Raw genomic sequence first — 7,500 nt, 5'->3', positions numbered from 1 at the left:
AATTACTTGTATGAATTCATAAACTTAGTATCTATACGAAAATTACGTAGTATTTATATGAAAATTAATTAGTATTTATATGAAAAGTAATTAGTATTTATATGAAAATTAATTACTTGTATGAATTCATACAATTAGTATTTATATGAAAATTAATTAGTACTTATATGAAAATTATTTACTTGTATGAATTCATAAACTTAGTATCTATATGAAAATTATTTAGTATTTATATGAAAATTTTTACTTGTATGAATTCATAAACTTAGTATCTATATGAAAATTATTTAGTATTTATATGAAAATTTTTTACTTGTATGAATTTATACAATTAGTATTTATATGAAAATTAATTAGTACTTATATGAAAATTATTTACTTGTATGAATTCATAAACTTAGTATCTATATGAAAATTATTTAGTATTTATATGAAAATTTTTTACTTGTATGAATTCATAAACTTAGTATCTATATGAAAATTATTTAGTATTTATATGAAAATTATTTAGTATTTATATGAAAATTATTTACTTGCATGAATTCATACAATTAGTATTTATATGAAAATTAATTAATACTTATATGAAAATTATTTACTTGTATGAATTCATAAACTTAGTATCTATATGAAAATTATTTAGTATTTATATGAAAATTTTTTACTTGTATGAATTCATAAACTTAGTACCTATATGAAAATTGTTTAGTATTTATATGAAAATTATTTAGTATTTATATGAAAATTATATACTTGCATGAATTCATACAATTAGTATTTATATGAAAATTTTTTACTTGTATGAATTCATAAACTTAGTACCTATATGAAAATTATTTAGTATCTATATGAAAATTATTTAGTATTTCTATGAAAATTATTTACTTGTATGAATTCATACAATTAGTATTTATATGAAAATTAATTAGTACTTATATGCAAATATATCACCATGTGGTGTCGGCTCTTTACAGATGGGGACATCTAAAGCCAATATTAACGTGAGTACCTGCCGACGACGGCCTAACCTCACGGTGCTCAAAATCACAGCGGATCAAATCAATGCGATGATCAGCGCCCCGAAAAATGCAATGCATTATTCAGTACCAATTGGCGTGTGGAATGGACACACTAACCACCTTGGTGGGGTTCGAGGCCTATCTAAAACCTCTGCCGTACTTTGGGTCCGGCACCCGGTTGCAATGCAACTCCACATTGAGTGACAAATATCACTCTCCCCGCATTCGGGTATTAAAACACAACCACCACGATATCCTATCTAAAACCTCTGCCGTACTTTGGGTCCGGCACCCGGTTGCAATGCAACTCCACATTGAGTGACAAATATCACTCTCCCCGCATTCGGGTATTAAAACACAACCACCACGATACTCCCCGAGGGGCCAGTCCGCACGAGTAGGTTGGAGCGAACTCCAAGGGCTCCTACTCCCCGTGGTACCAGAATTAAGTCTCCGGTCAGACCTCGTAGCCAAAAAACTACTACCAGTTGAGCTTCCATACTGCTCTGGACTGGTGACCAGGGGTTGGACCCCATTCTCTCATCCAATACACACACCATTCACACAAAGAAACTATACTTAGTTTCCAGCTAATTGCATTCGCCGCTTAAACACCTCACGCGCAAACACACCAAATAATTCTAATCGTTCGGCATCCCAACTAGTGGAGATCACACCACTAACATCTAACCGTCCATCAGTCCAACTAATCCCCATACCCCCAAGATCCCTAATGTCCGAGTACATTGGGCATTCAGCAATAACATGCACCCAATCCTCAACACGCGCCCCACACATACACTCTGGACTACCTGCAAGGTACCTCTTATGCAAGAATGCATTAAGAGGCACATGCCCCGTAAGCAGGAAACCCAGACTTAGACAAAATCTGAAGTCTGGGTTTCCTTCTACATACCTAACTTCCCGGATGTACTCATAAGTCACCAGACCATTGAGACTACTGTCCCAACGGTCTTGCCACCTACACCTGACCCTATCATCTAGAAGCCTCTTGCTCCCTAGAAGCCTCTTCCTCCCTCTCCACATCATCATCGGAAATCAAATCATTCCGCAGCAATGACACACTCAGACCCCTTCTTAACCTGAATGATACAGCACGCTGTATGACAACCAGGTCAAGAGGAGGCGCACCTAGTAACACCTGCAACGCATCCGTAGAAACGGTGCGACATACAGGCAGACAGGCGAGCATCATGCAACGCTGAATGGAGAGGAGCTTTCGGCGACCGAAGACCATCGTGGCAGTTCGCCACCATACAGCAGCTCCATAAGTGGCACAGGCCACAGACAAGCCGCGGTATATGGTGCGAACAGCACGACGTCCGAGGCCCCAATCACTCCGTAAAACGCGCATAACCTTACCTACGACCGCCTGCAGTCGCACCTTCACACTCACCAAGTGTGGAGTAAAACACATTCTTTCACTCATGGTCAGCCCCAGGTACTTGACTTGCGTCACATACCTGATGCCGACCCCATTCACTCGGATAACCGGTGGACGCCCCGGTGACAGTCTGCCTTTTAAAAGCATTGTCAACGTTTTGTCCATCGAGATGTCTACACCCACACTTATCCCCCAGTTGTGGACAATATCTAAAAATTGTCCTCCCACCCGATCCAACTCACGCCTTGAACGACCTTCAACAAGGAGAAGAAGGTCGTCCGCATACGCACAACACTTACAGAGTGGTTCGAGCTGCCCAAGCAGAGAGTCCATCATGAGGTTCCATATATATGGACCACAGATGGATCCCTGTGGACAGCCACGAGCCACTCCAATCTCCACACTCCCATTCATTCCAACGATAGAGGCTTTTCTGTCCGAAAAGTAGCTTCGCCAGAGACTAATTTCCGGACAGCCAAGTTCCTCTAACCGTTCTATCACTCGATAAAAGATCAGATAATCGAATGCCCCCTTGAAGTCAACAAATATGCCTAGGACATACTTGTTGACATTCTCCCTAACAACATTCTGCACATACATCCACGCATCTTCCACACTGCGTTCTTTCCTGAACCCATACTGCCTATCCGACCACATACCCCGCGTTAGCTCCTGAAGTCGGTCCATCATAACCTTCTCCAGTACTTTTCCTAGCACCGGAAGAAGGCTGATGCCCCGATAAGAACGAGGATCACTCCTGATCTTATCAGGGGACTTCAGGAGAGGGACGACCCTGGCACTTTTCCACTCACGTGGAAAATATCCCTCCCACACGCACTTATTATAAATGGCCTCCAAGTATTCCGGAATGAACTTCCACAAGCTTTTGCACATCTCTCCGTTCAAACCATCAAAACCTGGGGACCGTTTAGACCTAACCAGGCCAAAAGCGTATCCCAACTCCTCATCTTCTAGTGGAGGAACAGGTACCTCTTGTGCTTGAGGTGCCTGAACCTCAGCCCTGGGAAATAACGTTCTAACAGAACCTCCGCACACTCTCTCCACGTTGATAACACAGAGTCACCAACGCGGAGAGAGGTGATATCCTCCCTCTTACGACCCCTGCAGATCCTGTAGACCTGCCCACAAGGGTCGTCCCTATTCTCCCCAACAAAGCTCCTCCATTCCTCTTCTTTTATTCTCACAAGCATATCCTTATACTCTCTAACCGCACAACTAAAATCATATCAATTTGCTCGTCCACCCCCAGTTCCTCAAACTCACTAAGCGGTATTTCCAATACCGCTTCCCTTACATTCTGTCCATATTGGTTCCAGTCAGTACCAGATGTACGCCATCGCCACAATGGACCCACGTACGCCGAGGGTGGGGATTGCGGAAAAACCATAATTTGTATCAAATTATGGTCACTCAATCCCCACCCTCCCCTAATCTCCCAACTGACGTCAAACGCTCTCCTTGCTGCCTCATTCATTAACGTTACGTCAATACACTCATGCCCCTAGGACCCTCAAACGTAAACCATTCACTCGGCTCATTCAAAATGTGGAGGCTCTTAGCCACCACCCATTCACTCAATACCTCGCCTCGGATGTGGCTTTGATATCCAGACGAATGTCTGGATACCTTACTAAACCACATCGAGGACGAGGCATTCGCATCCAACCCTAGGACAAATGGGCTACTACTCCCCAGTAGTAGCAGCTTATCCATGTAGCCCAGGTAGGGCTCTAGGGGCTCGCTAAATTTGCAATACAAACTAGAGACAATCATTCTACCGAACTCCCCTCTACTGAAACACACACCCCCTGTTGCGACGAATCCAACACTACGCAATCGTAGTTTGGATCAGTCACAACAATTGCGGCATTACCCCCAAGGTCCGTAAAGACCCTGAAAACTCCAGGAAGACCCCGAACCACACCATTGGTGGTGTAGGGCTCCTGGAGTTAGGCAATGCCGCACCCACCCTCAAGCATACAACCCCCCGCGCTCAACAACGCCACAGTATATCGGGCAGACAGCGGACATCATAAGATGCCCAGCTGGCCTACCCTTAAATGCACAGTTGCGACAATGGGGTGCATTGACGCAACCGGCAACTCTGTGGCCTTCTTGACCGCACCTCCTACAGACATCTGATTTGGCCCTACACTCAGCCACTCTATGGTAAAAACCCATACACCGGAAGCAGCCAGCAACAGGGGTATCCGGTCGAACCCTGAAGGAAAACCACTTTATGTAGCACCTTCCCGCTTCCAAGAGGGCGGACATTGATTTGTCCGAACCCTCAAGGACAACGTTGCTGCTACCATCAGCGGCCACCTTCCAGGGCCGACTGACCATCCGCACATCTGACTTTCGTGCCTCAGGGCTGATGTCCTAGAGATTCAACCGAAAGAGCTCCTTCATGAAGTCATCATGGGAGATTTCGGTGTGAACCCCCTGAACCACAACCCGTGGACCCAACTTCCGGTTCACAGTCACATTCAATCCCACCTCCCCGAATTTGGCTTATTCGCCACCTTTTCCCTCTCTAAGACAGAGGGGGTGCGAATAACCACCCCACCACCCTTAATCGGCTCCAACACAGGTGCTGGAGGCGCACGCACCGACTCAGCCGGAGCCAAACCCACAACCGACCTCTTCGGTTGGGGAATATATCCGCCACAACCCCCCCTGAGAGCGTCAACCTGACCGCGAAGATGGACATTCTCGGTTACTACCGTCATCATTAGCGCCTCGTACTTCGAGGCAAGCTCCATCAGCCCCTTCGCGGTAGTGACCTCAAAGTCTTTAGCCCCAAACACTAAGGCGTTTAACTCGGCCGTCACTGCCTTAATGGCAGCAACATGGCTGATAGCACATGGCACTCTGCTACGACCGACTTCCCTTACCTACATTATTCTATTGACTAGAGACTCTTCACCTTGGAGACCAGCTGCGGATATTGGTACGGCCTGTTGAGAAGTTTGCGTAACCCCACCATAAATTTTCAAGGTCCGAGGAGAAAATATCGACACAACAGTAAATGTCATGCTCTTCTAGTCCATCTACCATATCTCTCTTCGAAAGACTTCCATGGTAGTACGACTATAAAACAGAAAAGAAAACTCTTCCGATACCTCTCGACGGCTTCTTTATGGTCGTTCCTGTTGCCAGGATGAGCACAAGGCCCATTTTTAATAACAAACGGATTCTCAACAGGTTGCGGAATTGGAACCGTATTCCCTTTCGTTCAAATTTATTCAAGTGTTTAATTACTATGAAGAAAACATAATAATATATTCTCAACAATTCATTAAAACTTGAAAATTTTCGGCTTTCGCCTTGAACTTAGGACCGACTAACTCGTGATCAACCACTGTTCACACAAAACCCTTCTCCACTTCAGTCCTCCAAGGTCTCATTCGATTATTTGCTACTACCACCAAGATCTGTACCAATGGCGGCTCCATGCAGGCTTACGCCTAACACTTCTAAGCACACCATTGTACCCTCCTACTCACTAAAGTTTCAAAATTTATAATCAAACCGAAATTGTATTATAAATCATGTAATTTAGCGGTAATGTATAGGTATACAACTTAAGAGCCATCCATTTTAAGGGCTAGTTGCTTCGGCAGGTGAGTTGTTACACACTCCTTAGCGGATTACGACTTCCATGTCCACCGTCCTGCTGTTTTAAGCAACCAACGCCTTTCATGGTATCTGCATGAGTTGTTAATTTGGGCACCGTAACATTACGTTTGGTTCATCCCACAGCGCCAGTTCTGCTTACCAAAAGTGGCCCACTGGGCACATTATATCATAACCTCAACCTTCATATCAAGAAAGGTGAGGTTCTTACCCATTTAAAGTTTGAGAATAGGTTAAGGTCATTTCGACCCTAAGGCCTCTAATCATTCGCTTTACCAGATAAGATTATTTTACATAATATTTAAATGCACCAGCTATCCTGAGGGAAACTTCGGAGGGAACCAGCTACTAGATGGTTCGATTGGTCTTTCGCCCCTATACTCAATTCTGACAATCGATTTGCACGTCAGAACTGTTTCGGTCTTCCATCAGGGTTTCCCCTGACTTCAACCTGATCAAGTATAGTTCACCATCTTTCGGGTCACAGCATATATGCTCAAGGTACGCTCCAGTTAGAGGAATAAATAATAATAAATTATCATTATACATAACTATATGGAACGCCCCGGGCTTGAATTAATAGTAAAATATTTCACTAAAAATTAATCCCATTATATAAAAGTTAAGTTAATTTCGCATTTAGGTTTAATATAACCCAATGACTTGCACATATGTTAGACTCCTTGGTCCGTGTTTCAAGACGGGTCCCGAAGGTATCCTGAATCTTTCGCATTGTTAATCATATAAATGCATACTATTAATATTAAAATCAATGATAATAATATTATTGTAAAATTCAAAAGAATTTAAGCATTATATATGTAAAATCTATCAACACTTTATCAAATCATCAGTATTTATTCTATGTTAATAAGCTAAAAGCAAATTAATTTGAAAAAACTTAACACCAATGATCTTTTGATAAATATTTTATTATGTTAATAGATTACAATGTCCTTATATGAAAAAAATGCACACTATTACTATAATATTATAAATATCACAGTTATAATGATGAATTTTTCATAATGGATATTCAGGTTCATCGGGCATAACCTCTAAGCAGTTGCACGTACTATTTAACTCTCGATTCAGAGTTCTTTTCAACTTTCCCTCACGGTACTTGTTTACTATCGGTCTCATGGTTATATTTAGTTTTAGATGGAGTTTACCACCCACTTAGTGCTGCACTATCAAGCAACATGACTCTTTGGAAATATCTTTCTAGTAATCATTAACGTTATACGGGCCTGGCACCCTCTATGGGTAAATGGCCTCATTTAAGAAGGACTTAAATCGTTAATTTCTCATACTAGATATTAAGATATTCCATACACTGCATCTCACATTTGCCATATAGACAAAGTGACTTAGTGCTGAACTATTTTCTTTTCGCTCGCCGCTACTAAGAAAATC

This window comes from Zeugodacus cucurbitae, chromosome X (genome assembly GCF_028554725.1).
Source record: "Zeugodacus cucurbitae isolate PBARC_wt_2022May chromosome X, idZeuCucr1.2, whole genome shotgun sequence".
NCBI lineage: Eukaryota > Metazoa > Arthropoda > Insecta > Diptera > Tephritidae > Zeugodacus > Zeugodacus cucurbitae.
Note: the sequence above shows the minus strand (reverse complement) of the source record.